Here is a 25,425-nt window from a genome sequence, read left to right as displayed (position 1 = left end):
ATAAAATAAATCCAACTTTTTAAGTTTTGATTTCTTTTTTTAGAGAATTTTGTTTATCTAGAGGTTCCAATGTACGGTACTTACCTACGGCTAAAGACTGACCATCAAAAAAAGGCTAAGTGGGCTGCACCAGTCAACATTTGTACCGGTACTGGTGAATTTTGGTCAAAAGTTAACGAACCCGGACTGGTTCAGCCCACTTTGTTTTTATTGGGTAGTCTTTAACTTCAAATACATTTTGGTGCTCGATATTAAAGGTATATTAGTAGGTACTTAATGAGAGCAATAGTCTAGTGGTTAAAAGTTAAAACTTTGACTACCTATTTGGGGGGTTTCGAGATTCTTTTCCAGGCACACACCAGGGACTCGCCAATTTCTAATGTACCTACTTAGTTAGGGTTAGTTGATGATGTTTCAGTGTTTCACACTTAGGGTACTATAGGCATGTGTTCGTAATACCAATTTAAGAGATACACTAATGCTAATGCATGCGATTTTATGAATTTTGTTTTTTTTTCAAACATTGATTCAAACATTAATTATTTAGAATTTCGGCAATGAAAGTAAATATATTTAAGTTAGTGATTGTCTCAAATTGTTATAGTTTTCTCAAGTTTCTGTTTGTTTCAAGTAGTCTTAATCCGTCACTGTGTTTCACACTTAGGGTACTATAGGCATGTGTTCGTAATACCAATTTAAGAGATACACTAATGCTAATGCATGCGATTTTATGAATTTTGTTTTTTTTTCAAACATTGATTCAAACATTAATTATTTAGAATTTCGGCAATGAAAGTAAATATATTTAAGTTAGTGATTGTCTCAAATTGTTATAGTTTTCTGTTATTTTAGTGTGTGACGATAGGGCTGACACGTGGTAGGTTACCCATAAAAGGCCTTAAAAGTTTCAGATAAAAAGCAATTAAGTATTTATCTCTTGCTTTATCGGTGAAGGAAATCATCGTGAGGAAACCTGCACGCTTCAAAGTTCTCTATTATGTTTGCCAATTTGCACTTGGCCAGTGTGGTGGCTTTGACCTAAACCTTTTTCAGTCTGAGAAGAAACCTGTTCTCAGTAGTGGGCCGGCGATGGGTTGAGATGATGATATTAAACCTGCATCATCAGATAAATCATGGTCAAGATCGAATAATTCTTTATACTTCGTGCATCTACTATAATAAGCTTATGATTAGCGATATCAAGTGAAAATCAAAATAATGAATGACATCAGCAATATAAAACACCTTTGTTTTAACAATGAGTAAGCGTCTCCCGTACGCAAGGACGGTTATATATTTAGGGTTGCCAACTGTACTATATTTTACTCGATACTATTATGTATTCGTATAGACGGTACTATACTTCAGTTCCGCGTAGTAGGGTTATTTATGACTGTTGAAGAAATACGTACTTACTCGTAGTACGCGAAATGCTTATATTACTTAGATATTACATTTAGATGAATCAATATTTTTGTTAACTAATACTTCACTTTGTAAAGAAAATGGCTTTCATCTTTCTAACAAAATTGACCAGAAATTGAAATTAATAGAAAGAGTTTTCAAGTATTCATTTACAAAATAAATATCTGGAATATCTTAAGTGCTAAATCCAAAAGTTTTTAAAAGTTTTACAAAGCGAGGTTTTATTTGATGACAAAGATGTATTAGGACTTTTAACAAAAACGAGTAACTATCTAGAAACAAATGTATTTTTGTCTTTTTTATCTCTCCATGAAATACCATATCATATTTTTGAGTCTAAATACTTCTTACTAGCTACCTTCTTATAATAGCTTATTCTCAAAATACTATAATCAGCCGAAAAAAAGTTGGCAGCCCTAGTTATATTACAGGCATACTATAGCAACTGGTTATGAAGCTGAAAACATATGTTTTTTCCATTCATTACATTACACTTTGCAAACAAAATTACTCATATCGCAACTTGCGTAATATAATCAATATGGCGTATTTTATAAGAGATAGCGTTTTGGTATCTCCAAAAAAAGATGGGTCAAGTGCGAGCCGTAGTCGCACACGAAGGATTCCGTGCCATCGTACAAGATATAAAACTTTTTTTTTTTATTTTTTTATGGCAGCCATTGTGAAATTTTTATTATTTGTTGTTATAGCGGCTATAGAAATACAAAATATTATGTGAAAATTTCAACTATCTACCTATTACGGTTCACGAGATACAGTCCACTGACAGACAGATGGACGGACGGACAGACGGACGGATGGACAGCGGTGGCTTAGTAATAGTGACCCGATGACACATTTCCCGTACGGAACCCTAAGAAGTGATAATAGCTTTGTGGTTGAAACGTCAGCTTCCTATTCAGGGGTCCGAGTTTCGTTATTTTCTTAGTCACGCACGTATAATTTTTCAGAGTTTTCGGAGTTATGATACGAATTATGTAAGTACGTTTTTTTGTCAGCAAGTCTGATTGTTACCAAGCGTAGTCTATAAATTAAAAAAAATACTCGAAATTGAAATCCCCTGGAGTAGATAATAATATGAAATTTATATTTTCACCGTGCGAAGCCGTAGGTTAATAACAAGTGTAAATTAAAAATTTATAACACCCCCGACAGTTAGTGAAGGTTACAGTAACTAGAAAAGAGCTGATAACTTTCAAACGGCTGAACCGATTTTCTTGGATTATAGCTAAGAACACTTACGATCAAGCCACCTTTCAAACAAAAAAAAAACTAAATTAAAATCGGTTCATTAGTTTAGGAGCTACGATGCCACAGACAGATACACACAAACACACGTCAAACTTATAACACCCCTCTTTTTGGGTCGGGGGTTAAAAAACTCAAACGCTGTCGGTTATGACTTAAAAGGCCACTCACCCTGTTCCAATATTCATGGTCACTAATTGTACGTAACCGAATATTGGACGGTGACCCCGTATTATGTATTATACGGGCTATACGGGGTGATATATCAGTGTTGATGCCTCGCGGGGCAAGATGGATGGTAGCGATTACCGAGTCTGTTTATAGCTCCACTACCTAGCTCATAAATCCTTACGACATCCGTGTTTCCTGACAAGTATAACTTGAATACTTTCAAGGCAAGAGAGAATAGCCGTCTTCTTTGAAAGCACGCTCTAACCTAGCTGATCCATCCATGATTGCTCTGTTTCTCAAGCATGGTTGCCGCCAAGCGCAAGCCACTAAACTTCCACTAAAGAATAATTAGTGGAAGTTTATTTCAAGTAACTAAATAAAGTGAGTTTCTTTTAAGGTAACTAAATCATTTTTTCACTCTAAACTCTAAAGGGGTTAAATATGGGATGAAAGTATGCATGTAAGTCCGTCATTTTTCAAGTAACGAGTACCTGTAGATCCATGAAAATTGGTATTTGGGCTTCCGGTTAGAAATTAAGAAGTACGTATCAGGTTTTTTGGAAATTCCACCCCAAAAAGTCCTGAATGAAGGTTGTGTAGGTGAAGCTGAATGAAGGGATAAAAGAGCGAATCTTTAGGCTTAGTCCAATAAGAACCTTGAGATTCTTGGGCCTCTTGGGACACACAAATCGATAACTATTTATCGATTTATGTGCCATCTACGAGTATAATAGGTATGAGACTAAAATAATCTCTCGGAGTGACCTGACCTAATTTAAAATTAACCGTAAGTTCAAAATAGCATTTTTGTAGGGGTTTTCTTTTGTAAATTGAACCATTCATTCGTCCCTTCAGCCAAGTTTCGAAGTTTCTTTCATAGGAAAGAGTTCTTTGCCCTGCTTTGGGATAATAATAGACAGTTAAAAAGTAGCTAAAGTTTTAATTGGTTACGAAAAAGATTGCTCTAGCCTTTGCTATTGGTTTCTCTTGGCGTTAATATAAATCCTCTTTATTCCTTATCCCGTAGGAATTTCGAAAAATCCAACTTTATATGTGTGTATGTTTGTTACTCTTTCACGCAAAAACTACCGGACGGATTTGGCTGAAATTAAGAGTATAAATAGATTATACCCTGGATTAAAACGAAGGCTACTTTTTATCCCGGAAAATTAAAACGTTCCTACGAGATTTTTAAAAAACCTATATCCAGACGAACAAAGTCGCGGGCATTAGCTAGTTTCAAAAAAAAAAGATACCTACCATAACTTAGTGCTAACTGCTAAGCTAGAGTTTCGTGCGATGAGGAATAGGTCACGCCCTCAGTAATTAACTAAACGATTTTTGTCACGACAAGACCGCGCTCACCGCGGGGCGTGACTCCATTTTAAAGTATTTTGAAGTTAGCTAAGTAGTACTCCAAAATAGATTAGAGTAATTTTAGTTTAATTTGCTTTCTGCTCAGTTTTAGATACCTAGACATAACGAGTCATAATTAAAAAAAAATAACAACACAACAGTTGCCCTGCTAAAACGAACTGAAAGATAAACAAGTGTAAATTAAAAATTTATAACACCCCCGACAAGTGAAGGTTACAGTAATAACTAGAAAAGAGCAGATAACTTTCAAACGGCTGAACCGATTTTCTTGGATTATAGCTAAGAACACTCTCGAACAAAAAAACCAAATTAAAATCGGTTCATTAGTTTAGGTAGCTCCTAAACTAATGGCGATGCCACCGACAGAAACACAGATACACACGTCAAACTTATATGCACCCCTCTTTTTTGGTCAGAGGTTAAAAACCGGCACAGTGCGAGTCAGACTCGCGCACCGAGGGTTCCGCACTCGGGTATTGTTTTCAACATTTTGCACGATAAATCAAAAACTATTAAGCATGCATAAAAACATGAATACATTTAATTTTTTTTTTGTGACGTAACCACAAATTTTTCCTTTTACTTTACTTAAAGATGTGAAGAAATGGAACAACAATAGTATTTTATTACATTACTCGTAAACCCAAAACAAGTGAGACAACCAAGAAAACTGAAAACTTCGTCAATACGCGAAACACTAAAACTGAATCTAACGTCTCAAAGGAAAAGTTTTAATGGCGAAACATTATATTTTTGCATTTTAACGATAGCTTCTTGCTAAACTTGATCAGACTCCATCTTCTCTTTCAACGAATATTTAGACCTTATCACAAGTTATCACAGTCTTCAAGTGTGACAAGACACAGGTTCAAGTGCTCTCGCTCATAATTCGCGCCTACAAAACACGGCGCGTACGCAACAACCAATAGCGGATGGACGCGCGGTATGATTGCCTGAGATATTTACGTGCCATTCAAAAATAAAATTTCTGCGCAGGTACATTCGACAAATTGAACCTGGTACTATAAATTTATGTTGATCTATGGTATATTTTGTGCGAAAGGGTGCTAGCAAAAAGAATCAGGGTTTCGCAGTCTAAGATGGAAGCGAGTTACCCTGGAAGGGGTATGGTAGTTTTCGTTAAACCCATGCTCCTTTGGTTTCTACAAGGCATCGTACCGGAACGCTAAATCGCTTGGCGGCACGGCCTTGTCGGTAGGGTGGTACTAGCCATGGCCGAAGCCTCCCACCAGACCAGAAATTTCCCCCCCCCCCCCCCCCCCTGATGGAAATCGAATCCCGGACGTCCCACAAAGCTCCTATGAGCTAGCACCTTTATGAATGATAATAATCTGTCCGTAACAATGTACCGTCATATGCGTACCATTACACGCCTAATGGCGTGAGTTGACGTGCCGTGGCCCATGACTTCTCCAAACCGCACCTAAAAGCTGTTGTCGTGATATTACGCTATATTATGTTATACTAGTATCACACTAATATTATAAAGGAGAAAGTTTGTATGTGTGTTACTCCTTAACGCAAAAACTACTGGACGGATTGGGCTGAGAATGGAGATAGATTATACCCTGGATAAGCACATAGGCTACTTTTTATCCCAGAAAATCAAAGAGTTCCCACGGGAATTTATAAAACCTACATCCACGCGAACGAAGTCGCGGGCATCAGCTAGTTAGTTCTATGTTACTTGTGTTCAAATGTGGACAAAGGCTTTTTTATTCGATTACTAGATCCTAATCCTAGTGCTAATCCTGGATATTATCTATCTCCATTCCAGCCAAATCCGTCCAGTGGTTTTTGCGTGAAGGAGTAACAAACATACACACATTCACACAAACTTTCGCCTTTAAAATATTAGTGTGTCAAGACTGCAATCCAGCGGGCTAATTCGCTAAGTCAAAGTCTGGCACTACACTGAATGATAGCCATTGAGCTCATTTGACATTTATTTTTTCATCCAGTTTTCTGCGAAAAATTATTTTAATATCACTCAGTGAAGCAGCACCAACCAATGTCAAATAAACTCGGTGGCTATCCTTCAGTGTTAGACACTGAGTTAGTGAATCAGCCCGCTAGTGATAAGTGATGATGCAGTCTAAGGTGGTAACGGGCTAACTTAGAAAGGGTATGATAATTTTATTAAACCCAAACCCCATATCGGTTTCTACACGGTATCGTACCGGAACGCTAAATCGTTTGGCGGCAAGGCTTTGTCGGTAGAGTGGTAACTAGCCACGGCCTTAGCTTCCCACAAGACCAGACCAGTGACAATTCTAACACTGACCAGACAGTGACAAATTCCAAAACTGCCCCTGCCGGGTATCGAACCCAAGACCCGCTTATAAGACTACAGCGCTGCTATTATATAGTAGTAGTATGTAGTATAAAGCTGTTTCTTTTTAACCCCCGACCCAAAAAGAGGGGTGTTATAAGTTTGACGTGTGTATCTGTGTATCTGTGTATCTGTGTGTCTGTGTATCTGTGTGTCTGTGTATCTGTGTATCTGTCTGTGGCATCGTAGCGCCTAAACGAATGAACCGATTTTAATTTAGTTTTTTTTGTTTGAAAGGTGGCTTGATCGAGAGTGTTCTTAGCTATAATCCAATAAAATTGGTTCAGCCGTTTAAGAGTTATCAGCTCTTTTCTAGTTTTCTTGTAGAAAAGAAGGTTAGATAACCGTTAGGTTCTTAATATTAAGTCAATTGACAAATGTCAAGCTGTCAAGATGGAAGTTGCCTAGATATACATTATTATTTATTTGAAAATGATGTTTTGGAATACTCCAAGTTTTTGAAAGTTATCAGCTCTTTTCTAGTTACTCTGTAACCTGGTCGGGGGTGTTGAAAATTTTTAATTTACACTTGTTAATAGTTCTGTCTGAGCAAAGTCAAACTGTTTAGTTTAGAGATCGTCTACAAATTATCCACAACTGTTTCAGATTAAAATAGTTAGGTACTTTCTCTTTTCCCAGGAATTTCTCGAAACAAGTTCAAACTAGTTCCACCTTCGATATTAAGTGAGAAATTCCTGGATGAAGCCACTTGTTCCAGGACAGTACCTCCAATATTGGATTCCTGGTATACTGTTCCTGGTAACAAAACGCAATCTCAACGCTATATAGCGTTTATAAGTTTCCCGCTATTGCAACTTGATTAAACCTGCGTTTCTTCAAGTACGAACAATGAGTTTTATTACGTTCCGGATTTAAAAAACCGGGCAAGTTCGAAATGGATTCGCACACGAAGGGTTCCGTATCGTTCATATTTCATAAGGTTGCTGATATTGAATTTCGACCAAACCTTACTTTCTTCAGGCACGAACAATACATGAGCTTTTATTACTTTCCAAATTAAAAAAAAAAAAACCGGCCACGTGCGAGTCGGACTCGTGCATTAAGAGCGGTTACGCACTCATCCGATCCGATTGGACCAAACTCGGATATGTCTGATCCAAATCCAAGCTATTCAGTGGACATTTTGGACATATTATCTACGTCATACGTCCGATTTGAATCCGAGGCAGATCCGAGATATTCTCACGGATGACGGAGAGAGCACAGATGACGGAAGTCGAAGCTAGTGCGTAAGCTACCATACAAATAGTTTCGTCGTACAAGATTATCCTACCTAATTTATCATGGATGTAGTTTATTTATAAAGACTTCTTTAAATTTACATGACGGCCATTTTGAAATTTTTATTAGGTAGGTTTGTATTGCTATTATAGCGGCAATAGAAATCCTACACACTTTTGGAATGGAGATAGCTTATACCCTGAATTATCACATACGTTAATTTATACCTCGGAAAATTAAAGGGTTCCTTTGGGATTTTAAAAACAAAACCACGTGGATAAAGTCGTGGGCATCATTTAGTTTTTAAATAAAACTTCTTTTAAGTGCGACTTACTTGAAATGAATCAAACAGAACTTTACGACAGTTTACACTGCAGCTTTTGAACTCCCCGACTTGTAAAGTTTAAACCCTCTTGGAAAATAGTATGTATTTAAAAGGGAAAAGTTTCGCAAAATGAGACGAACAGCGCATAACGTTATCAGATGTACGTGGAGCGAAAGTTCGCTATGAAACAGCGTTAGCGCCTTAATTATTGCGATAAATATAGTGTTACGTCATTAAAAACTTATGCCATAAACCTATTCGTAACACGACGACGACGGTACAGTTTAAGTTTAAGAGGATACTTGTCAACAAGCCCCCGTCGATTTCCTACGTATGATATTATTGTTCTTATCTCTATCTGCCCTGGTTCGTGCATTCTCGGTTCCTAGATCGGTACATTTGTGATATCCAATTCAAATTGCTGTGATTGGCTGAATTTACCATGTTCTTGCTGCGACAGTGAGTTTGAGCCACTAGCGGAACAATGTTAGCCGGTCAGAAATGATTGCAATTAGTCAACCTGTTTGACGTCCGTGTTCTGTTTTCGATTACAAAAAAGCAAAAATTGTTGTTGCAATCATCAATTTTAGCAAATAGTGAAAGAGAGTCGGCCAATCAGAGGTCACAACTACCGCCACACTTTCTGTCAAACTTTGGCAGTAGGCCTGCCGAGTAATGAAAACAAATTTTTCATTCTGTCTAGGTGTAGGGTAGGTGTAGGGTTGCCACCTGCCTCTTTTAGATTTACAGGCTACCACCATCAAAAATACGGGGTTTAGATTTGTTTACGGGAGACATTGTTTCTTATATATTGTTGTATTATTGTATTGTTTATTATTGTATTTGAAGAAATAGGCGGTGGTTCTCTCTGAAAGCTTATTTAGATATTTCAGTTTATTTGTATGTTTTGTATTTTTTCTCTGTATGTTGCCGGGTCTTGATCGGTGAACTGTGTTTGCAATGTGGTTTTAAATAAAAGATTATTTATTTATTTCAATAGCTTTTAAAAACTCTTCATTTTGTAAAACAAAATGCATGTTAACTTAAAATTACATTTAACTTGTAATTCCACCTTCAAAGTATCAATACCATGGCCGTAGCCAGGAATTGATTTCGGGAGAGGTTTTATCAGGGCCGGAACTGAATCCTGTCATGAGGAAAAATACGTTCGCTCAACTTTATGGGCTAATTACCTGGTTAGTTGAATTTCGCCTTTCAATTGGATAGTGGAATAAAATACAACAATGAAAAAGCGCAGCGCAGTGAGCGTAAGTGTTTTTGGTTCAATACAGAAAAAAATAAGTGAAAGGGAAACGAGTTTAGCCATAGCAAGATACTTCTTTACCAAAATTTTGATACTTACTATTCAGAGGTAACTTGCACCCCAGAAACGAACATAAGCTTTTTATCCCGGAAAATCCCCCACGGAATTTTTAAAAACCTAAATTCATGCAGACGAAATTGCGGGGCATACACCAAGTAATACAAATTCAAAACGCGAGTGAAGCGAGCGCGAAATGTTTGATATATTTCCAAAAAAAATTGGTAAGCAAATGCAAGAAATCGTGTAAGTATTATTTTAGGTTTAGGTTTTTGACGGTCTCCCAGACGCAGTGGCCATTTCTAAATTTCTGGTCTGGTGGGAGGCTTGGGTCATGGCTAGTTATATGGTTAGTATGGCCCTACCGGCCAAGAAATGAGACTGCACTATTACCACTAGGAGAGATTAAAGTCAAGGGCTAACTTGTATAAAAAAAGGCTTAGATCCTAAAACCAACCTCCGCCTCTTTGGCTACGGCCATGATCAAAATCGAGTGGGTTTCGGCTACGCAGGTATTATTCTACGCATTGTCGCACAAGGAAAATATGTATTCTTTCTACTGGACATAACGTCAGCGTTTGGTTTCGCAAGCCAGCCCGGCTGAATTTGTAAAAAACCGGCCAAGTGCGAGTCAGACTCACGCACCGAGGGTTCCGTATTCGGGTATTTTTTTTCGACATTTTACACAAGAAATCAAAACTGTTATGCATTAAAAAAAATATGCATAAAAATAAATAAAAATCTGTCTTAGAATGTACTGGTAAAGTCCTTTCATATTTAATTTCATACTTAATTGACCCACTTGATTTAATATTTAGTTACTTTGAAAATTGAAAATACTAATATTTGTTCATGAACACATGACAGACGAAGAGACGAACAGACGGACAGATGGACAGACAGACAGACGGACAGACGGAAAGACAGACAGACGGACAGACAGACAGACAGCGAATTGATCCTATTTCCTTTTTGCTTTTGAGGTACGGAACCCTAAAAATATTTAGTTTTATTTGCCTCATATTTTATTTTCATAATTACGGGTTTCTGTATCCTGAAATACCAACCAGTAACCAGTAAAATACGGGGCCTCTGGCAACCCTACTCGGAAATCACTGTCACATTCAAGTTAATGTCAAATATTTTGTTTTCGATTACAGAAAGCTGCATCAATCATTATTAAAATATTTTATTTGTTGTGATTGGCTGAATTTTTGAGTTTCAGCCAATAAACAGACTGTTTGCCAATTAAACGTCATAACAATATAAATGCCAGAAAGTTTAACCAAATAAAACAAACTTAATGAGAACTTAGTGAGAATGCAAACGGCACACAATTTATAATACATATTATGTTAGTCGTATATAATAGATATTATAGTAGTCGTTCACTTTGGTAATAGTCAGATTGTCATCAGTAAAATTGATATTGGTTGATGTATCGTAAATTAGGTATTGTTTCGGTGACAAATATTTTTATAATCTATTTATCTTTGAACAGAATGGAATAGAATGAAATGGAATGGAATACAATGATTAATTTTTATTCCTGTAAACTTTTAGGTAAACTTCAAAGTGTTTTTGAATGGTCAGAAAAATTTACCACTGGTTCGGAATGCCGTTCCTACGTTTCTAGGGTTTCGTACCTCAAAACGAAAAACAGAACTCTTATAGGATCACTTTGTTGTCTATCTCTCTGTCTGTCGAGTGTGTCAAGAAAACCTCTAGGGTACTTCCCGTTGACTCAAAACCATGAAATTTGGCAGGTAACCTAACTGCGTAATTTTGGCTAGTTTTTTTAATCGATAAAGAAAGTTTGCGACATTGTTCAATAAAAAATTTGGATTCCAACTCTTCAATCCTGATGTTGCAGGGGACCTGACTACTAAAGCTAATGGGATTTAAAAAGTGTTGATTATTAATTGATATTGAAGGTATCTATACCAAGTAAATACTTTGTCGTTGACCTCAACCCTGATGCTGTAAGAAATTGCATTATTAAATCCTGGTGATCCCTCGGGATTTGAAAAGGATCATCCGTTTAAATGTTCTTACGTGATACAGAAACAAGTTGCATCCCGGGGACGGGCTATTACGGAGAGGCAACTTTTGTTCTGGGAAATGAAAGGATCGGGATTTTCAAAAACCTAAATCCACGCGAGCAAAGCTGTGGGCATTAGCTAGTTGTAAATATATTTAAAAGCTACTATAAGATAATAAATAAGGTACTTATTTCCTTATCTTTTTATTGTATGGCAGCGCGCGGTTTTAAATTATAAATTGCACGTCCTGTTCTGTAATACATTTTTTTCTCAATATCTATCGTTTTATCTCATAGCAAGAGTCCGTAAGACATAATACAGTGAATATAGGCAAAATATACAATTTTTGCAGTTTCCACGTCAGTACCTGTCGAATTTTTCTAACAGTGTAAGCAGCAGAGTTGAGTTTACCATCAAGTGTTGATATGTGGGTGTTCCATAGAAGCTTTGCATCTAACGTTATACCGAGAAACACGGGGTTCTCCTTTATTTTCAACATATGATTATTAATCAATGAATTTATGTCATTTAAGGTCCTGGTATTGGGCAGTGTGAATTGAACACACTTAGATTTCTTTGCATTTGGAATTGATTTGGAAGTAAATTGTTAGCAATAAATCAGAGAGTGACCTGTGATATGGCATTACATATAGTATACATTGTCAAAAATTATAATATTAAAGCTGTGCGTATTGCGTGAGGAATTGCGTATTGCGTGAGGAATAGGTGCAACTTGCAGGGTTTGATGCATGCGCTATCGCCAGCAAACATGAGACATATTTTTATCTACAGGCAACGTCTGAGTAGGTAACGCATAGGTCTAACGCAAGTTGAAATGTACCAGTGTATTTAGTTAGACCTATCGACAAGTTTAGAGTCGGGTGTAGTTTAAATGTGGCCCGTGTGTTTAGACCAGTTTAGACTGTCAGTTCCGCCCCCCGTCACCGTCGGGGGTTGGTCGTCCCCCGCACCTCACCACCCCTCTTGCAGAAATCGAGACAGCACGAAATTTTCAAGATTTCTGGGTGTAATTTCTGGTTTTCGTAGTTCCAACATAATTATAACAATATAAAATATATAACGATAATTTTTTTACTGCATGATATTCATTAAATTTTCTAGGTCTGTGGTTTTTCCAAATTTCATTAAATTGCTTCGTTGTCTAGAAAAACGAGCACAAAGTTGGGCCTTTTTTTAAAGAAAAATACAAATCTTTGAACCCCTGTAATTTTAAAACTACATATTTTTAGAAAAATCTAAAACACCACAGACACAGATATTAGTTTCTAGACTATGTCTGCAAAATTTCATGGACTTTGGTTGCTTAATATTCAAATGAAATGGGAACTACGATTGTATGGAGTAAGTGACGGAGAGAGCTCTGTTAATGAAGAAGTTTTCATATTAATTGCTGAGAGTTTATAGTCGATACATCATCTCATTCTATTGATTCTCAGCCCATCACCGGTTCGTTACTGAAAATGGGTCTTCTTTCAGAATGCGGGCTTTGGCCAGAGTGATCACACTGGCCAAGTGCAGATTGGAAGGCTTCCGATGTTTCCTTCGCTGTTAACGCATAATCGCTTAGAACGCACATAACTGCGAAAAGTTAGAGGTGAGTGCCCGGAATCGAACCCCGGACCCCCCGGCTAGGCTATCGTATTAAATATTATTATTTAAATTGACTACCTACTATTATTTACAATTATTTAAAAAGGAAAAGTTCGCAAAATGAGACCAACAGCGCATAAATAACGTTATGAGATGTACGTGAAGCGAAAGTTCGCTATTAAACAGAGTAAGCGCCTTAATTGCAATAAATATAGTGTTACGTCATTAAAAACTTATGGCGTGTACCGTATGGCGTGTATTCGTAATATGACGATTTAACGGCAGTCTCTCCGTCACGCGCTCCGTACAAATGTAGTTTGGTTCTCATTTGAATATTAACCAACCAAACTCCATGTACTTTTGTAGACACGTTCTAAAAACCGACATCTATGTCTGTGGTTGGCCAGATTTTCATAAAAATATGTTTGTAAAGATATACTGGTTTAAAGATTATTACTTATGTAAATTCTTGAAACCGTTTAACTTTAAAAATAAACCTTTTTTTTGACAAGATTTTGGAAAAACTCTATGGGTCCGGAAATATGGAGAGAACATGAAAACCCGTAGGTAAATCTGGTGAAACTTATAAAAAAAAATACCAACAGCACCAACAGGTAGGTCATTGTAAAAACAACCTCATTCTAAAGTAAATAAGAATCAAGTTCAGAACGACGCATCCACCAGAGTAACAATGTATGAGTAATGTTAATGACTGAGTGGAGTGCTAGACATCACCTCTTTACTGTATTTGCATTGCAAATGACATCATAGCGTGTGTTATCACGACTGTAGTGTCTTGCGTTATAGCTTGCTTTGCTTAAGGGCCCAAGCAAACACATCAAAATTATTACTTACTAGCTGACGCCCGCGACTTCGTCCGCGTCGATTTAGGTATTTGAAATCCCGTAGGAACTCCTTCATTTTCCGGGATAAAAAGTAGCCTATGTGCTAATCCAGGATATTATCTATCTCCATTCCGAATTTCAGCCAAATCCGTCCAGTGGTTTTTGCGTGAAGGAGTAACACACACACACACACACACACACACACACACACACACACACACACACACACACACACACACACACACACACACTTTCGCCTTTATAATATTAGTGTGGTAGGCTCCTTTTTATCTCGGGAAATCTAGGTTCTTCAGGTTTTTAACTGAGTCCATGCAAATTACAGGTCGACCCGTAGCTCCGTTGCGGCGTGTCTGAAGGCCAAATCAACAGACAAGCACATTTTGTATTTATAGTATAGGTAGTCATGAAAAAATAACATTATTGAGTTAATTCTGAACTAGTAAGTGAGGTCAGATATGTATCGCTACGTGGCCTTAAACCAATTACGTAAGAATATACAGACCCTGGTCAGTTCCTGTCTTGGTATACGAAGGCATTACCATTCTTATCTTTTGTATTTTCTGCGTAAGCTATCACTCTAATCACATCACACACTAATATTATAAAGGTGAAAGTTTGTATGTGTGTGTGTGTGTGTGTGTGTGTTTGTTACTCCTTCACTCAAAAACTACTGGACGGATTGGGCTGAAAGGCTGGTAGCACATAGGCTACTTTCATCCCGGAAAATCAAAGAGTTCCCACGGGATTTTTAAAAAACTACATTCACGCGAACGAAGTCGCGGGCATCAGCTAGTAGGTATATGAATGCAGGCAACAATGTTTGGGCACGTAATCAGTTAAAGTTAGTAGTTACACTTCTAACGCGCTTCTACATACAAACATATTACGCCTGTTAGATATTGTATTATTTATTGTTCTAGATCTAAAATTAGGTACGTTTTATATCTTTTTATCTCTCTGTTATCTAAACAATAAAAATAGATAAAAATAAATAAAAATCACGCATCTCGCTCTTGAATATGTCCCATCCCTTAATGTTTATTGCAATTTGTTCTCTCGCTCGAAGCAACCATGGAGACTACTTTTATAACAAAGTAAGCAAGAATCCATGAGCTTACTTTGCTTATAATAGGTAAAACTACAAAGAACAAATTGCTTTACAATAAACCGCACTTTCGGTGAAATGCAAATCATGTTAGATTAGTTTGGCAAGCAAACAGCTTGCTCAAGCTTATCTCATCCAAAGTGCAAGAGATCAAACAATGCACTTTAATGCACAACTTCTTAACTTTTATAACTAGGTATAACCAGAGCACTGTTTTCTATAACACTTAGGTAGGCACCCGATTTCATTCGAAATGTTTTCTCATCAAAAATTCCTCAATGCTTGAAGACTACAAGATAAAGTTGAAAACTAAAACCCGACTGCGATCGTCTTAATAAACGCTCAAATATTATAGATTTTTTTTTCTGTCGCTTGATATATTTTAATGTAGTAGTACATTTACATTTATGAACTCAGAATTTTCTCCTCTTTCATTTGACACCCACCTCGATATAATAGCAAAAAAAAAATTTTTGGAGACCCCTCCACTTTTTTTCATGTAATATCCGTTAGGTCAATTTTTTTCGTATAAAATGAAGCCTATGTCACCCGGACCTTTACGACAAATCGATTGACACCTCATTCATCAAAATCGGCCCAGTAGTTTAGGCGCTACGGTGGAACACACAGAATCTGGATGCAAATATACACACATGCATACATACATACGATGACACACATGCATACAGACTGCTAAAATCACAACCCTTCCTTTTGGCTTTGCCGCAGTCGGGTAAAAACCGATAGAGTTGGGGTCCAGAGGTGGACTATTTGCACTGGAAAGCGCAGCGTTGGAACACCCGCCCACTAGGTTGATAGACGACATCAAACGAGTCACAGGGAGCCGCTGAATTAAGGCGGCGCAAGACCGTGAGCTGTGGAAGCCCCTACAAGAGACCTATGTCCAGCTGTGAACGTCTATCGGTTGATAATGATGATGATGACCCGATTTCAATTTTTTTTTCAAATCGTTAATAATAAAAATATTTAATACTAGATGATGCCCGCAGCTTCGCCCGCGTGGATTGATCAGATCTTTATGGAACAATGTCGCAAAGTTCCTCTATCGATTAAAAAAAATTACGTAAATCAGTTTAGAAATCTCGGAGATATCAGTGTACATAGGTAGAAAAACACAATTCCTCAATTTTTTTAAGTCGGTTAAAAAAGTAACCTATGTTACTCCTTGGTTAATCCTCTACTTGTCTGTGAAAGTCCCGTCAAAATAGTTTCAGCCACTCCGAAGATTAGCCCGTTCAAACAGACAGCCACTTCAATTTTATTTATTTAACTAGCTGATGCCAGCAGCTTCGCCCGCGTGGATTGGTCAGATCCCCTGCAGCATCAGGATTGAGGAGTTGGACTCCAAATTTTTTATGAAACAATGTCGCAAAGTTCCTCAATCGATTAAAAAAGAAATGACGCAAATCGGTTCAGAAATCTCGGAGATTTCGGTGTACATAGGTAGAAAAACACAACTCCCTTTTTGAAAGTCGGTTAAAAAAGTAGCCTATGTTACTCCCTGGACAATTCTCTACTTGTCTGTGAAAATCCCGTCAAAATCGGTTCAGCCGTTCCCAAGATTAGCCTTTTCAAACAGACAGACAGACAGACAGACAGACAGATAGACAGACAGACAGACAAAAATTTTAAAAACGTGTGATTCGGTTATAGTATCGTTCAAATAACCATATGACATTAATATGCGATAGTTATTTGGAAATTACAGACAGACACTCCAATTTTATTTATTAGTATAGAAGTATAGATAATATACTCACGAGTAGGTATATGCAATTGCGCATTGCACCTATTGGGTCTTATCGCGAATTTTCACACGTTATAAATTGGACTCATTTATTCTGCACCCAAAGTGTCACACTGTGTTAACAGGTTTAATTAATACAAATAAACCGATTTTCCTGGCATTCATTAAACAATGGTTTATATTAAATACTCAGAAACGTATGCCGTCTGAAATTTCGGTAGAGCTTGTGTTTCTCGCTTTGGGATAAATGTTTATTTTGTTATCGTTTTTTTATTATTATTTTGTACCAGACAGTTGTAACAATGAAGAGAAAAAGAAGGTAAAAGTGGACAGGGAAGCACTTATAAGAGATCCCTACCAGTGACCCTTGGCAGTGCGAGAGGTTGTAAGTGGATTTTTGTTTGTTATCCACCATGTTGGATTTGCCATAATGTCATGTCACATAGCCTATGAGACGTGGAATACTGAAGTTACCAAGGAAACAGGAGTACCATCCGATTTACGATGGAAAAGAAGATCATTCAAACACACAAAGACTTCTAAAATCATCATCATTTAGCAATAAAAGTTAGTTGTCATCCCATCGCTGTCACCATATTGTGTCAATGAAAGGCATGTAGGATGACAACTAACTTTTATTGCTAAATACCCACAATAATCCAGACGAATAAGACGTCCACTGTTGGACATAGGCTTTCCCTAAAGAGCGCCACCACACCTGGTCCTCAGCCTTCCTCATCCAGCCACTTCCCGCCAGCCGCTTTATATCGTCGATCCATCGTGCTGGAGGGCGTCCTACACAACGCTTCCTTAAACACAGTCTCCACTCAAGGACTTTCCAGCCCCAACAGCCATCGCCTCTACGACAGGCATGGCCTGCCCACTACCACTTCAGCTTGCTAATAGTTTGGGCTATGTAACTAACCTTGGTTCTCCTGTGGATCTCCTCATTTCGGATCTTGCCTCAGCCCTCACCATAGCTCGCTGAGCAGCTTTGAATTTGTGGACAATCTTCTTAAATCATTACCCATCAATAGTCGGGTAAATGATTGTCGAGGCATGCAGCGTGCAGTGAATACATTAGCCTGGATCCATCAATTGTTCGGCGTCTATTGCTCATCGGCCTTGACGTTGTGACAGACGATGCGTTCTCACTATCAATTGCATCACGAGATATCAGATTGTTTCCTTAGGGATCACGAGACTTTCGAAAAAATGCCTCTTAAGACTGTCGTGGATAGTGGGAACACTAATAAGAAAATAAAACTTTATAATAAATTGGTGATAGCCTAGTGGTTAGGACGTCTTCTTTTCGGCAGGTCGGAGGTTCGATCCCAGGCACCTCTAACTTTTCGGAGTCCTGTGCGTCTTAAGAAATTATTTATCGCTTGCTTTAACGGTGAAGGAAGGAAAACATGGTGAGGAAACCTGCATGCTTGAGAGATCTCCATAATGTTCTAAAAGGTGTATGCAGTCTGCCAATCCGCACTGGGCCAGCAAGGCAGACTACGCCCTAAACCCTTCTCATTCTGAGAGGAGACCTGTGCTCAGTAGTGGACCGCGATGGTTTGATCATGATGAATAAAGCTTATTATATAACTTAGTAGATGCTAGTAACTTTAAAATTTAAACATAAGCAATATTTCTTTAAAATTAACACGTACGAGCTTAGTTCTTCATTATATCTACAACATTTATAACAAGTGTAAATTAAAAAATTATAACACCCCCGACAAGTGAAGGTTGCAATAACTAGAAAAGAGCTGATAACTTTCAAACGGCTGAACAGATTTTCTTGGATTATAGCTAAGAACTCGATCAAGCCACCTTTCAAACAAAAAAAAAAAACCAAATTAAAATTGGTTCATTAGTTTAGGCGCTACAGTGCCACAGACACACCCAGATACACACGTCAAACTTATAACACCCCTCTTTTTGGATCGGGGGTTAAAAATTATGAAAATTGGACTACATATTATATGGGGAGAATAACGTTATCGCTTTTTGTATGAAAATTTACAACTAGACGACCCTGGCTCCAACCATAAGAAGCAGTGGATCAAACCGTTCACCTTTTTACCACTTTACCGCAAGACGTCGGGCCAGTTTTCATCCTTAATCCTTATGTCGTCGACATTCCATCTCCACGCACGAAACGTTTTGTGTCGTCATTCACATACGCTTGGCTAAGGTTTGGAAATTGGAATACTCGTCCGCAATCTGTCTTTTGGACCAATTACAATCCGGGTACCGTTAAAACAAGAGTGAATAGGCATCTTCTAGATAAACACACGTCCCATTTTAGGCCACATCATCTTTTTTCATCAGGCGTGCTTGTGGTCAACATAATTTAGAGTATCTGTATCTTTTTCTTTTCAATATTGCTATAAAAGGAATTGCTGAATTTTAAATTTAAAGAGTCTAAATTTTAGTGCACCAATAGGCTCACTGGCAGCTAAAGTCACGAGGTTTGACAGCTCCAAATTAAAATTAAAACTGTCAAACTCTGTCTGTCCTTTTCATACTACATTAATAAAAACAGGATGCGAACACTCTTAAACTCAGTGGTGCTCAGAATCAGTATAATACCGTTGTTGTGAGTTGTGTGTGGCCATGCCTTTATAACTTAAACTTACCTCAAAAGGAGCAGACTGTACAAAGCAATCCGTCAAACTTTGGAAGATAATAAGCTTTGTCAAAGCCTTGACACAGATTAATAGAAGGACATAGTGGTATACCTACGAAGAAGATTAGTTAATAGTTACTGAAGACCTAGATATCTAAAAGTTTGTTAACGAGATGCCTAATTCTGTTGTACACAATCTCTAAATTGAACTAAAATGCCGGGGCTAAATCTATTGCTATCTATCTTTCTCTGATAATGATGCCTGAGGAAAATGAGGCACTAGATTTACATGTGTCAATTTAGTTTAGTTTAGAGATTTGTGTACAACAGAATTAGTAACATCTAAATGTATAAAAGGAAAAGACTGACTGACTGACTGAAATTCTGCATGCAGATAGCTATTATGAAGTAGACATCGCTAAGAAAGGATTTTTGAAAATTCAATCACTAAGGGGGTGAAATAGAGGTTTCTTTGTGTAGTCGACGCGTTCGAAGTCGCGGGTATAGGTAAGCTTAGCAAGTAGTCGCGGGCCGCTAGAATAATATTAACCAAGATACCTATACTGTACCTATCTTGCGTAAGTATTATCCTACACAGCCCAGCACTTTATCTAGCTGCAACTGGTCGGCCTTTAAAGCTCTAAAACATTCCTTTTAGGCTGTAAGTAGTAAGTAGGTTTAGCGTTAGGTCACAGCCAGCCGGTTGCCGGCCTCCACTCGTCTCGCCAAATACGGTTTTACGGAAAGGTATTGTTCGACAGCATTCCTAAAGCGGTTACATTACGCTTAACTTCGGACCTTGCGATCGACTTTATCGCATTGTGTTTTATATTTGGTAATACTCACAATAATTTTATCTACATTGTCTATGTCCATACTAATTAATCGACACTTTCAATCTTCACTAATATAAAGCCTCAATAGGAGCGGACTGAAAATCAGGGTTGGCGGTTCAAACTCCAGCCGTTGTACCCATTCCTAGCACAAGCTTTACGGTTAGTTGGAGGGGAAAAGAGAAAATTAGTCATGGTTAACAGGACCAGCAATAGCCATAATTTTGCCGGTTGAGTTAACTTACATTCTGGAGACTCATTTTTTTACTAAGTAGGTACTACATAGGCTACTTTTCACTCATAAAAATCAAGGAATTTTCCCTGGTTTTCAAACTTAAATCCTCGCGGACAATGTCGCGTGCATCAACTATTGCTTTGGTAATTTCACTAAAATATAGAGAGAATATTCATGGATTTCAAAAACTTTCAGGCTATAGTTGCTCAACAAACTTTTGTATATCTTGTGTAAAATTATTAAAAATTCAAATCATAGAAAAGCATAGATCGATGTTAGCAAACAGCCAAGCTAAACGGGGATTGTTCAGTAAAATATCAAAACTTGAACAGTTTAATATTATTCGTGCATAGCTGAAACTAACAAGCTTTGCTAACATCCTAAAATATTATATTAGGAACGGATTTTTAAGTATTCTGAATTATTACTGTTTCTAATGAGTTCTAAACGAATACTTTGGTTATACTTAAATGGTTTTGATTACAACTGGTACTTATACTTGTACGTTCATTCATTAAATGTGGAACTTTGCCTTAAATTTTGTACCTATAATAATTTTGCGACATTCCCAGGACTACCCCTATTATAAACGAAAGTGTGTTTATTTTATTGTTTGTACTTTTTTCACGCCGCAAAGGAAATGGATCGACTAGAATAGGATAGAGTAGAATAGAATAGATTTTTATTCAAATAAACTTTTACAAGTGCTTTTGAATCGTCAAATAATTTACCACTGGTTCGGAATGCCGTTTCTACGACGTTTTTTTTGCATGGATATAGTTAAAGACCAGCCCGGCTAGCATGGGCAGTAGATAAAAATTATATCCCCGATTATATCCACTGATTTCTATGACATCAGTGGATATAATCGGGGGATATAATTTTTATCTACTGCCCATGCTAGCCGGGCAGAGCGACATAGGCTACTTCATTTCCCGGAAAGTCAAAGAGCTCCCACTGAATCGATCTGTATCAATCGATCTTTACTGAACAATTGAAAATAGCAACCGCCGAGTTTCTTGCTGGTTCTTCTCGGTAGGAGCGGCATTCCGAACCAGTGGTAAATTATTTGACGATTCAAAAGCACTTGTAAAAGTTTATTTGAATAAAAATCTATGGTATTCTATTCTACTTTTTTATTAATTAACAAATAATATGGTAAACTAAGCACGGGCATCAGCTAGGTACTTAAAGTCATTAAATTTTTGGCGGGCGAAGCTGCATTTTGCAAAAAAAAATTAGCAATGCTAGGAATAATGTGCTCTGTCAATTGAATAATGTTATTTCGGATGAGCGATTTTTCACAGGAAATGGCTGTTTTGGCGGCGAGCCAGCTGCCAGGTCAAACCTGGATTATCTTTTTAATCACCACAGCCCACCCTTGATGCAATGCGGTACGAAATACGAGATACACAGATACACGGATACACACGTCAAACTTATAACACCCCTCTTTTTGGGTCGGGGGTCAAAAAATAATGCCATTGAAGCTGCAAATACGTCACGTCCTAGTAATAAGAAATCTAGTTTTATAAATATTCGAGCGTGACTGAAGAAACAAAAAGAAGAAACAATTTCATAAATATCTTTTTTCACAAAGTAAATGCACGTTCATTTTTTTTTTCACGTTCTATTCCAACGCAACGTCCCGTCGTTTGTAGACGGTAGCTTAATTAATTTCATTTCCTGGATTTTATAACGTTGATTTTATTTTGCAGTTTTAAGTCCTCTTGCCTATTTTTTTTTTTTTAATAACGTCCACGAGGCAATAGATTAAAAAAAATAAGCTTTCGTTTTCCGAGGCTAAAAACCTAAATCACTCTGTGCATTGGTCTCTAGTCTCTAACTGCCTGTGAAAATTTTGTCAAAGTTGATTCAGGTAGGTATTTCGACAAAACTGACAAAATTAAAAATGCTTTTTAATTTGGCTTTTGATTGATTACCTATACAAATAGCCATAAGCAAAATAATAGGCAATTATTTTGAACATAGATTGACGCTTCAATTTTATTTAACCGACTTCTTAGATATTATAATTTTTTTGCTTGTGTCTTTATTTTGTCAAAATTACTTTACTATGTTTAGTGATAAAATTTAAATAATTTATTAGTATGTATGAGAATAAAGTGATAAAATCATGAAAATCAATGCCGTAAAGACAATACCCAGTTCAACGTGTGAGATTTATACCTATTGCTGCTTATATATATAATTTAGCTACATGCTACATAATTATGTAGCACGTAGCTAAATTAATATAATGAATATTGACAAGTGTAAATTAAAAATTTATAACACCCCCGACAAGTGAAGGTTACAGTAACTAGAAAAGAGCTGATAACTCTCAAACGGCTGAACCGATTTTCTTGGATTATAGTTAAGAACACTCTCGATCAAGCCACCTTTCAAACAAAAAAAAAACTAAATTAAAATCGGTTCATTAGTTTAGGAGCTACGATGCCACAGACAGATACACAGAAACACAGATACACAGATACACACGTCAAACTTATAACACCCCTCTTTTTGGGTCGGGGGTTAAAAATAATTGTAATTAAAAATATATGGATAAGTATTTAAAAACGCTCATAGACGTTCATTCACAGAAAACCTACCCGTATATTTCCATAAGGAAATATCCAGGAGTGCTTTTGTACGTGCTTTGTTAAACGGCTGCATAATAATCTCGGATCGTTAAGGAGTTATAGCTTAAAACGTCTTGCCTTCACTTAATGGTAGAGTATATTTCACTACCTAAATATAATAAAGACATAATTCTTAATCGTCCTACATCATGGAACGTATTTTATTAAAATGTTATAGTAATTTTCGCGTTTTATTGTGCACCTTACTGTCAATATATTTTGTCACAGAACTTTAATTTAACATACTATCTATATCTACGTCTGTTCAACTTTATTTTCTTGTTGTTTGTTTATTGAGGAGGGTTACAATATAATTTTTATGGATCACAATGGCAGTTTCTCATTAAAATTTAACTTTAAAAGCGACGTTTTGTTATATAAAATATGCTCGTATGTTTCAGTACTGCTACAAAGCCAAGGTGGTATCCAGCATAATGATAATTGCTAGCTCTTTCTAAAAAAGCTTTTGTAAGTGCATTGCTTAGCAGTGTCACAACTGTGACAGATCAAGTTATCACTTTATTTCGTACTAGTTGGTGCCCGCGACTTCGTTCGCGTGGATGTAGGTTTTTTAAAAATCCCATGGGAACACTTTAATTTTCCGGGATAAAAACTAGCTCATGTGCTAATCCAGGGTATGATCTATCTCCATTCTTAATTTCAGCCCAATCCGTTCAGTAGTTTTTGCGTGAAGGAGTAACATACACACACACACACACATACATACACACAAACTTTTCCCTTTATAATATTAGTGTGAAGTGTGATATTATGCAAGATATTTTATTACTTACTTTTAAATTTTAAGGCCTACATAATATACAATTATTATACTAAGTATAGATATTTGCAATAAAGTAAGTGAAAAATAGATTGTAATCGAATTAAGTGCGACGGTTTGTGATGAAAAAGATACCCGTATGTTTCCGTATTGCTACAAAATGCAAGATGGTAGTATAATGAAAATTACTCGTTCTCTCAGAGAAAGCTTTTGTACGTGCATTGCTTAGCAGCGACATAACAGTACAAGATCAAGTTATTGCAGTGTTCCCTTTAAGAGGGCTCTCTCCGTCACTCGCTTCATACAAACGTAGTTCCAATTTCATTTGAATATTAAGCAACCAAAGTCCATGAAATTTTGCAGACATATTCTAGAAACTAATATCTGTCTGTGATCTACTAGTATCTGTTTTCCAGATTTCTGTTAAAATATTCGGTTTCAAAGTTACGCGGTTTTAAAAATTTACATACAAATCTTTGAGCCCCTGTAATTTTAAAACTACATATTTTTAGAAAAATCTAAAACACCACAGACACAGATATTAGTTTCTAGAATATGTCTACAAAATTCATGGACTTTGGTTGATATTCAAATGAAATTGGAACTACGATTGTATGAAGCGAGTGACGGAGAGAGCCCTGTTAAGAGTTACTTAACATTTAGCGCCAGTTCAGTTTAAAAGCTTGCATGCTGAATAAAGCCATGAGAATCTATTAACGGCGATCTCTCCGTCATTCGCTCAGGTACTTTTTTTATCTATTTATAAACATGTAGTTGATAACAGTAATACCAAATAGTAAGTGATGATGCAGCCAAGGTGGAGCGCAAAGCCGTGCCAAGCGATTAAGCGTTCCGGCACAATTCCGTATAGAAAACAAAGGGGACTGGGTTTAATAAAACCTGCCATACCCCTTCCAGATTAGCTCGCTGCCATCTTAGTCTGTACCATAACTTACCACCAGGTGAGATTGCAGTCAACGGCTAAATTGTATTTGAATAAAAGTAAAAAAATATGTCAAGTATCAAGATATTACATGTGGGCAACATTGACCCGAAAGTTTCAAGGTCAATTTTATTCAACACGCTTTAAAATTCGAGCTGTAATAAAATTCTTAATTTTATACACCAAAAGGCAATTTTGTGCAGATGTTGAATGAATTGCCGCACTCATAATTATCGGCAATTACTGGGATTAAGTAATACAAGATGTATTAATTACTTTATTTAAAAATAATAACGAACGTCAAAAGGTTACTTATGTAGTGCGCTTAGTAAGTTTCGATGCTTTTATTTATTGTTGGTGAGCTGATGCGATTAGAGCGTCCTTTAGAGTTTAGACGATAGGTTTTGCTGTCAGTTTTGAAGCATTGTGACTGACGGTGACCGATAACCTTGATACCCCTAACGGTTTGCGACGCGCGACCTGCGTT

General features: G+C 37.0%; 1 protein-coding gene and 2 long non-coding RNA genes across 4 annotated transcripts in view; 1 reads left to right on the top strand and 2 right to left on the bottom strand.

Annotated features, from left to right (window-relative positions):
- The window catches only part of LOC123866949 (four and a half LIM domains protein 2), a 209,174-nt gene that overhangs the window by 143,453 nt on the left and 40,296 nt on the right, over positions 1–25,425 (bottom strand). The gene's annotated exons all lie outside the window — the stretch shown is intronic.
- On the top strand, positions 1,813–8,349 carry LOC123866994. Its single transcript, XR_006796307.1, has 3 exons — positions 1,813–1,844; positions 5,760–5,766; positions 8,339–8,349. It is a non-coding gene; the product is annotated as an uncharacterized LOC123866994 (long non-coding RNA).
- On the bottom strand, positions 14,661–25,228 carry LOC123866976. Its single transcript, XR_006796289.1, has 3 exons — positions 25,215–25,228; positions 19,879–20,013; positions 14,661–14,694 (listed from the first exon to the last, which is right to left on the bottom strand). It is a non-coding gene; the product is annotated as an uncharacterized LOC123866976 (long non-coding RNA).

This window comes from Maniola jurtina, chromosome 7, assembly GCF_905333055.1.
Source record: "Maniola jurtina chromosome 7, ilManJurt1.1, whole genome shotgun sequence".
NCBI lineage: Eukaryota > Metazoa > Arthropoda > Insecta > Lepidoptera > Nymphalidae > Maniola > Maniola jurtina.
The sequence above is the reverse complement of the archived record's forward strand: the minus strand, read 5'-3'. Positions and strand labels throughout refer to the sequence as shown.